This window comes from Corvus cornix, chromosome 23, assembly GCF_000738735.6.
Source record: "Corvus cornix cornix isolate S_Up_H32 chromosome 23, ASM73873v5, whole genome shotgun sequence".
NCBI classification, from domain to species: domain Eukaryota; kingdom Metazoa; phylum Chordata; class Aves; order Passeriformes; family Corvidae; genus Corvus; species Corvus cornix.
In genome coordinates, this window is record NC_046352.1 from 5,684,332 (window position 1) to 5,694,075 (window position 9,744).

A 9,744-nucleotide genomic window follows, 5' to 3' on the forward strand; every position below is an offset into this window, starting at 1 on the left:
AAGGAGAGCACATCTTCGGTCTACCACTGGAGGAGAGCCCATGTCCTCGTGTGACCCTGGCTCAGGCTCCAGGGGCAGGACTTTGCTCACCCAAAGCAGCGCCTGGTGAGGTCAGAAGGGGCCCTGCTGTGGCCCTGCTCAGCCCCAAAGGTTTGTTCCCCCAGAGAAAAGCAAGTTAAACCTCCTGGGGGGGTTACAAGTGCTCTGTGACCCCCACAAACAAGAGGGAGCTCAGAGCAGAGATTCTTACAGCAACCCCAACACTTCAAAACATCCATTTGAAAGAGCCAAACCCCTCCCTGTGCTCATTGTTTGTAGCAAATGGGGCTGTACCTGAATAAATCAGCACAATGCACATTTGGGCAATTTCACCCGGGACTGTGGGAAGGAAAGCATTAATTCAGCAATGGATATTAATGCTGGAAAAGAAGCAGCTCCTATCTGCTGCCTCAGTTGCAGACAAAATGCAATTCCTTGCAGTGATATTATTCTGGATTACATGCTGAAGCACATTAACATATCCCCCAGTGTTTTGTGATCTCATAATGAAACTTCTATTACCAATCATCCATGAAAGAGATGCTGTTGTGGGGAAAAAACCCTTGGAGAGACTCCAGGCTGAGACAGCAGCACCACAGCAGAGTTTGAGAGCTCTTGGTGGGGTCACCACAGGACAAACAAGTGGGACAGGGAAAATTTACCCAATTTACCCCCTCCGCTCAGCAGCCTCTTGTTCAGTGGGTGCTGAGATGGGCTTTGCCTCTGCCTCCCTCTGCTGCAGCAGTGCTGCACCCTCTGGGATGGCTCTGAACGGAGCGAGTGGTGATCATCCCCCTGGATCGGGACACTTCCACTCTTCCAGGTCCATCTGCAGCTGGCGAGCAGCTCCTGCCCTGCTGGATAAAATCCCCATGCAGAGAACGGGGGATTTGGAGAGACAGCGGGGATTTCATGGGTTTGGGACGGAGCTTTAGGTACCAAACCTGGGCACTGCTCTGCAGCTGCTTCTGGTGGAGCTCGAGAGTTTGGGGACAAGTCATTGTGACAGAAAAGACAGCTGCAATTGGCAGGGAAAGAAGCTCAGCTGAGCCAGAGCTGCTTTCCTTGAAATGTGCTGTGGTGCCTCGAATTACACCCATTTCAGCTGGGTTTGATAAGAATGTTACTGCAGGTTAAACAAATATCAAAGGATCACTGCAGACAGGAACGAGCTGCATTGTTAGAACCGTGCTGGAGAAGATAATTACCTATTACATTGTAAACCTCACACTTTATTTTTTTTTAATAATCATTGTTTAAATACATTTACTGCCTTATTAAAAATTAACCTTTGGGAAGCATAATTCACTGTCGAACACTTGCATGTTTGGAAACCCAGGTGGGGAAATCTGCAAGTTAATAAGTCTGATTCTTCTCAGGTCTTGGCCACAGCCTCTCTCCACGAGCTGGGTAATCTGACTTTCTCTTTTGCAGTGAGCAGCACCAGCAGCTCTGAGCAGAAGCTGTGATTCTGTTCTGATCCTTCCCAAAACCAGGCTGGGACTTCCCGATGCCAAGGACAGCCGTGGTCAGCAGGAACAGGGGCAGGAAGGGGCTGGGGACAGCTCCACACGGTGCTCCCCACCTCGAGGCAGTACCGGAGTAGGGCTCCAGCCCATGAGGATTTCCAGCATTAAAGGACGATGTCCTGGGCAGTCATGGGAGGGGTCAGAGGGGTCTCTGAGGTGCCCACTTTCCTCTCTGGAATCTGGAGCATCCAATGGTAACTCTGGGCCAAGATGTGCCCCAGACCCTCAGGGGGAATCAGCTGTGTCCCCCCACACCGAGTGCAGTCCTCTGGAACAAGCCCAGAGAGATCATATCCTGATCCAGCCCGGGATATCCATGGTCATGGAAAGAGCCAATCCTCCCCTCTGAAGGGAAGGGCTCCTTCCAAGGACTTGTCTTAATTCCCTCAGTTTGCATTTCCTGAAAACCCGCGTGGCTGACACAGCAATTCCTTCCCAGGCGTGCTGCCTGGGGCACTGCATCCCTCAGATCCAAAGCCCTGGGAGGTGACAAAACATCTCCAGCTCCAGGGGAAGATGGGACCCTTGGACTTCCCCCGCGGGATCCATGTTCAGCACGAGGTAAACGTGCCAGCAGTCCCTGAGCTCGGAACGTTCCTGCTTGGAGGAGGCTGTCCCACGCCATGCAAATGCTGAGTAGTTTTTAATGAAACCCAGTTTTGCCTCAAAACTGCAATTATATTATCAGCAGTTAATTATCACCTGTCAAGCCGAGGGGGTTTGGTTCTCCTGGAGTTCTGTAGAGCTGAATTCCTCCGTGCAGGATGAGGAGCCCTTTTTGTTGGGAGATGTTCATGTTTGAGCTGCTCTCGTGGCTCCTGGGACGGCAACGAGCTTTGATTTCCTGGGAGATGACAGGCTCAGTGCTGCTGAAGTGGCTCATCCGGAGATCAGACAGCACAATGGTGAATGTAGCCTAATGGCTGTTTACATTGTGCTCTTGCATCGCTCAGACACATTTTCTCCTCGGGTATTTCATAAACTGTTTGTAGCTGTGGCTCTGTGCTGAGGCATCTGAGTGTCTCTGAGAGCTGCGTTTGAGGGAACAGCTTTTGCTACACCTGAGCTTTCTTCATTTCTTCCAGAGGAGGACAAGGATCCTCACAATATTTCAGCACCTTGGTTCTGTTGCAAATTCAATTTCAATCCTTTGAAAGAGAACCAGAGTTTGGATGTTCCTCCTGACACTCTTCACATTTCATAAAAAGCCTTTTAAACAGCTTTTCTCCTGGTTTTACGGAAAAGTGAATACGGAAAACTGGCAAAAGCATAATTGCTCTTCACCAGGGGAGGGTTGGCTGGGGAGGGAAGGGAAGGGAAGGCAAGGCAAGGCAAGGCAAGGCAAGGCAAGGCAAGGGAGATGCTCTCCATCAGGACATTTCCCACACAGATGTGCTGAGCTCTAGGCCAGAGTCGACGCCCCACACCCGCTGTGACCCCAAAACCACCTTTGGTGCTTCTCACTGAGCAGGAGATCAGCACCACGATCTCTGCAGCAGCTGATGCTGCCCCTTACCCCACGTGGCAATAAAGGCAGGCAAACCCCATAAAATACCACACAGTCACATTACAGGCTCTGCAAATCACTCTCATCCTGCCCGAGTGCACCCAGCGGAGGATATTTTCTCTTTCCCTTGGCGGCCTTTCTTTCTCGCTGGCCCACAGTTGCCTTTGTCCGATTGCAGCCATTGAAATGAAGGATTTTTGCAGCTTGCATCTGCTAAGTACCTGCTCATTAACCAGCTGACACTCCCACTCCGCGGCGGGCAGGAATTCCTTTATCTGCCGTGATGAAGGGAGCAGCCCTTCGAAGATGCACCCATAAATTCTTGCATTCATTTGAGTGCCGAGCAGCGTGAGCACAATGGACAGATCGCGGCTGAGGCTGGGACAATAAAAGTGCCACGGCTGTTGATGGAAGTGCCATCGCCCATCAGCACGGCTCCAGCCGGCGTGGCTCCGTGAACGCAGGGTTCGGGAGGTGCTGGGAAGGAGAGAGGCCATTGCTGGGGACGTTGTTAGGGGCTCAAATCCATTCTCCTTCAGGCTGCCTGCCCTGACCTGTGGTGCTGCCCAGACCCACACCTCCCTCACAGGCTGCTTGTTGCGCCTGTATCCCCTCAGCCAGGCTGAGTGTGGTGCCAGCACGCCCGGGGTGGCCCCGGGTGGCCCTCTGGTGCCAGCACTGAGTGCCCACAGCCCCTGGGCAGTGCCCGTTCCGAGCTGGACACAGCGAGGCCTCCCCGCTGGAGCTGAAGCCCTGCGGGAGCAGCTTGGGAGCTTTCCTTGGAGACAAACAGAGGGATATCAGTGCCTGCGCTGCCAGCTCAGGCAGCACTGGGTGCCTGCGCCCGTGGTCACTGCCGGGGCTGTCTCCTCCCCTTTTGTCCTGCTGCATTTCCAGGGACTGCACCGGGAATTTGACCTGCACCCAGCCTGAAGGAGACACCAAACCCTTCTCTTGGAGCAGCAGGGAGATCCGTGGAATCACAGAATCACCGAAGGTCACCAAGTCCAACCACCCAGCCAGCCCCACCACCACGGGCACCACTGACCGTGTCCCCAGGTGCCACCCCCACGTTGTTTGAGCACCTGCAGGGGTGGCGACTCCACCAGATCCCTCGACAGTCTCTCCCAATGATTTCCAACCCGTTCTGTGAGGAAATATTCCCTCCAATCTCATCTAAACCTCCCCTGAAGCAACTTGAGGCTGTTCCCTCCCACCCTGGGCTGCTGCGTTTCCTTTGCTGCTCCCTGGATGAACCAGCGGGGTCCAACCAGCCCACGGCCAAGGCTGGGCTACGCTGGGGGCTCGGAGCAGCTCCTGGATATAGCCAAGGATTTCTCACTCATGGAGAGGCTGGAGCAGCCCCCACACACCAGGATGTCTTTCTGGCTGTTTCTGTTCATGGACAACTCATTTAGGACAAACTTCCTGTGCGGGAGAACTTCCCCTCCAGACTGGAGCTGTCCACGCTAAACGAGGACAGAGTGGGAAGAAAACCAGGGGAGAAACGGAGCAGCATGAGAATGAAAAGTGCTGAACTCCAGGCAGTCACTCTCATTCCTCATAATTCCAGATCAACACCAGCATCTCCAATTTTCTGCATTGTGCTGTAATTTCCCTTAATGCTGAATTAGGTCCTAATCATTTGTATAATTTGAAATATTATTTCTTTGGGTGGGCACAGAGGGTTCAGGGTATTTTGGGGTTGTTTTTTTTCTTTTTCCCTGGAATGTTTTAATGAAAATTATGCCTTTATAGGAGCATCCTTTACTTTAAAAAGGAGGGGAGGAGCGTTATTACTTACACGGAGGGATAATGGGAGTGGAGCCATTCAGGCAATTTACTTTTCAGCTGAGGATTACATTAAATACTTCCACTGTGGTGCCCAGTCCCAATCACTCCTCCCCACCTGCTCTCCCACAGGTGTTGGCACTGAAGTTTTGTTCCAGTCACTTCTCCCACCTAAAATGAAGCCCTCCAAGAGCAGCCACCCCCACATCGCGTGAAATTCTCTGCCTGAAAAGCGCTGTAATTAAAAATATTGCAGCCTGTGAGAGGCCAGCCCTGCATTCCTGCGGATGTTTTGCCCAGCCAGGGGTGGGGATGTCCCAGCGCTGCCTCTGAGCCGGTGCTGCATGCCGGGTTCCACCCCGGGGCACTGCAGAGAGTGGGAAATGTGTGAGGCTTTGCACCCGCAGCAGCGTCACCTCTGAGAGCTCTGCGAACGCCAGCTCCGCGTCAGCTCCAAGGACCGGGGCTGCGCCAAGTTTTCCCTTTATCAATTCCAGGCATTTTTCAGTGAATTCTTTAGCACTGCCGGGACCTCGTGCCCCCAGCCTGTCACTTCATTCTGCTCCAGAAGGTCAAGGGAAAGTGAAAGAGGCTCCTGCAGGTTGGAGCCACCAGGAATGAAAGTTTCCACGCCAGTTTTCCCTGCCTTTAATGCACATGGGATTGAAGGAATGGGGAAAATCCCACCAAGGACAGGCCTTACCCAACCTGCTGCTTAGCGAGGATTGTCCTGCCCCAGGGATGTGCTGAGGCCACACCTTCTGCTCTGAAATCCGGGATTTCTCACCCCCAGAGCATCGGGAAGCCCCTGCCCAGCACTGATGGACTCACTGATGGAGGTGGCACCTCCTGGTTTGTGGCCGTGGCTCACCCTGGCAAAGTCTGGGAGCTGGGGAGGAGCTAATCCGTGAACCTGCAGCATCCCACCCATCCCGGTATTCCAAGAGAAAAGGGATCTCCCTCACCAACCCTGAGCTTTCCCTGGAGTGCTCAGAGGCACCTCAGACACGCAGCCAAATGCCCAATCCCTCCCTCATCCTTTGGAATTAAGAGCAGTTTTTCCTCATTTTACAGGTTTGGGAACAGCCACAGAAATGGTGGAGTCCCAGGGAATTGGATCCCTCACCTTTTACATCTTCTGGGGGATCATTTCTTCTCCACAGCTCAGCAGGAAATTATTTTTTATAAAGTGTAAACAAAATGCTCAGAGAGGATAAAAATCCCCCGGGCCTGAGCCCAAGCAGGGCACCAACCATCCCTGTTTTCATTTGGGCTGCGGATAAACTCCAACCTCATTTCTTATCTGGAAAGTTGCACTAATCCACCTTGGAGCCAACAATTGCAGTGGGGTAAGACACTGGAATCAAAGGCACTCTGAGGATTTGCACCAGCTGAAACCCACGGCAGACATGAGGTAATTGCAGTGAGAAGGGAATCAAAGAAATGTCTTTTTTTTTGTGCTGACAACTTTAAAACCATGCTTCTCATGTGTGAAATGAAAGATTTGTATAATTGCTCATCCTTTGAACTTGGGTTTATTAAAACTGTGACATGCACATTAAAATGAGATTATAGAGGAAGGGAGGAGAAACACAGAGTGAGTAATTGCCACATAAAGCAGGGACTGGGGAAGGGAAACAGCCGGGGCTGGTGGCAGGGCTGCTGAGCAGGGGATACAGGGCTGGGGTAAAGTTCCTCTGAGGGCAAAGGCAAAGAAAAAAATAAAGTTTTTTAGTGTTTTGATACCTTTTCCTGGTCTTCAAATCAAGAGTCAAACATGGTTAGAAGGGAAAAGGGATTTTACCTTGGGATTTATTTTAAGAATCCTTAGGTGCACACGTCCAGGTCGAATGCACCTCAGTGCCCCCCGCAATGCCCACCCCGATAGATCGGGTAGATCATTATAGGTGTTACTAATTAGCAGATCTATCAAAGATTCCCCAAGGAGAGGCTCGAGTGAGCCCCCCTCCCCAAGGAGCCTTCCCCTGGATGGTTCTATTTGGTTTACAGAATGTGTTCTGGAGAGGACCTTGGGCTCTGGGACACACTGATCCCTAACTACGAAGCTTCTGAAATGTTGACTCTCTCAGCTTGACAAACAAGGCCAAGAATGGAGGCAAAAAGCACTGAGAATACAGGAGCTGTAAAAAGGTATAAAAGAGGTTTAAAAGAAAAGGCGAAAAATCACCATGGCATCAGTTTGCTGCCCTGCCAACACCATCCCTGCAACAGGAGCCAGAGCCCAACCTGACCCCACATTCTGGGGCTGTTTGGTGCAGTTGGCTCCTGGTTACGGACCTGGCAACAGCCCACGAGGCTTCCAAGCCCCAAATTCAGGAGCAGCTGCACCTGGCCAGGGGTGTCGTGGTGACAGAGGGATGTCCCCACAGCCCAGCCCCTCATGACAGCACAGCAGGCTTGGGCTGAAAAATGTCGATATTCCCCTTTTTCAGAGCTCTGGGAATGTTCCTGGCATCTCCTGGGGAAGGAGCAGAGCTGGAAGGGCCTGAAAAGCACGGAGTGGGGCCTGTCCCAGCTCAGGAGGTTGTCTGGCCCAGGATTTGGGAAGGAGCAGAGCTCTGAGGGTCACTGGCAGTCCCTGCACCCAGACCTTCCCTCCCCCGGGCCAGCCCCGGGAGCCAGAGCTGCCATTTCCCTTGGCAAAGCCGAGGGAATCGGTGGGATGGGATTTTCCAGGCTGCGCGTGGGGTTTGGACACCACGATCTTGTCAGGCTGAGCAGGAGCTGCGTGTCCCTCTCCCTCGGGCAGGAACACGGGAGTTACCCTGCTGGGCTTTGCTGAGGCCCGGCCTGGGGCACCTTCCCAGGGCAGGAGCGGAGCTGGGGAGGGGCTGGAGAATCCTGAGGGAGCTGGGAAGGGGCTGGAGAATTCCTGAGGGAGCTGGGAAGGGGCTGGAGCCCCAGGAGTGCTGAGGGAGCTGGGAAAGGGGCTGGAGCCCCAGGAGTGGCTGAGGGAGCTGGGAAAGGGGCTCAGCCTGGAGCAAAGGAGGCTCAGGGGGGACCTTGTGGCTCTGCACAAGTCCCTGACAGGAGGGGGCAGCCGGGGAGGGTCAGGTTTGGGATCCCACCCAAAATCTCAAGCCTGGCCATCTCAGCTGTTTCCCAACAAGGAATAAAAAGGCTAAAGGGAAATTTGGTGCCAGCAAAAGAAAACCTGCCAGGGTTATTTGGGCTTTGGGCTCTGCTGCAGCGATGTCGGTGCTGAGAGCGTTTCTACAGTGCCTGGGAAGGATGGGATGGGATGGGGTTGGTGCTGCTGATGCTCAGGACAGGCACCCTCAGACAGCCTCTGTCACCTCGAAAATGCTGTGACAGAGGGGGATGGAGGGAGAAAAGGGGAAGAAAGTGTTTAAACTGACAAGGCCTTTCTTTAATTTTAAGTCGCTCCAAATCCCAGCTCTCTGGATTTACATGGCTTATGAACCACGCGTGCCACGGAGAGGAACAAAAGCCTTAAATGCTGGGGATGAATCCTGAGTTACCCACAGCAGGAGGAATCCTGCTGCTGGGCTGGCTGGGCTGGAGCCCCGTGGCACCTCTGAGAGCCGGGATGGGGACAGGCCAGCAGGGAAAATGGGGAGGAAAACCCGAACCCCTTCCAAGGCAGGGCAGCTGGCAGCCCTTCAGCTGAGGGATTTCTGTGTCCTCTGGGACTCGCCTCCCTCCTCTCCTGGCGCTGAGGCAGAGAGGAGCTGCAGGGATGTGCTGGGGTGGCTCTGCAGAGCCGAGGCAAAGGGAAAACAGAGGGGGCAGGGAGGGAAAGGATCCGTGGTGAAGGTGGGGCTGGTGCAGAGGTGTCAAACAGCCCCAGAGACAGGAGTGGCCCAGAAAAAGGAAGGGAGACTCAAGGGAATTCAGCCTGGAGCAGAGAAAGCTTTGAGGTGACTCCACTGCAGCCTCCCAGTGCCTGAAGGAGCCTCAGGGAAGGTGGAGAGAGACTTTGGACAAGGGATTCAGGGCCAGGACCCAGGCAATGGCTTCCCAGTGCCAGAGGGCAGGGCTGGGTGGGATCTGGGGAAGGAATTGTTCCCTGGCAGGGTGGGCAGGGGCTGGCATGGAATTGCCAGAGCAGCTGGGGCTGCCCCTGGATCCCTGGCAGTGCCCAAGGCCAGGCTGGACATTGGGGCTGGGAGCAGCCTGGGACAGTGGGAGGTGGAGGAAAATGAGGAAAAACTCCTTTATTTTGGGCATGACAGGGCCTTGGAAGAGGCTGCCTGGAGGAGGAGTGGAGGCTCCTGTTCTGGAGACATCTCAGAGCCCTCCTAAGGTGGAGCTGCCTTAGCAGGGCAGGGACCAGGGGATTTCCAGCCCCATCCAGCCTGGAATTCTGTGCTGCGTGCACATTTTACACTCCACTCTCACTGATGCTGTCATTAGTGCCGTTATTTGACAGATATTTTCTTCTTCTTTAACCCTTTTGCCCTGAACGTGGACTATAAAAAGAAGCTTTGCAATTTTCTCCTTTTTTTTTCCCCATAAAATTGCTCGGAGAAGCAAAATCGTTGTTATTATGACTAAATGCTCTTGCTCTTTTTATGTTAAAAAAAAAGTAAAAAAATAAAATCTTTAACAATAGCAGGGAGGGCAAAATTATATTTCTCCGCAAAGTGGCTTTGGTGTTTTAACACGCTGATTTTCCAGGAGAAAAGCTTCAGGGATCACATCAAATGAATGTTGCCATCAGAGTAAGAGATCTGTCCTCAGATGGGGAAAATATATTTTAATTTGACAGAGGGCTCCGAGGGACTGTGACAGAAACACAGAACGCCTTTTGCTGGCAGGGGCGGTCAGGAGCTGGAGAAAACCACATTTCTGCAGGAGAATGGTGCTGGGGAGCTCTGGGCACAGCCGGGATTT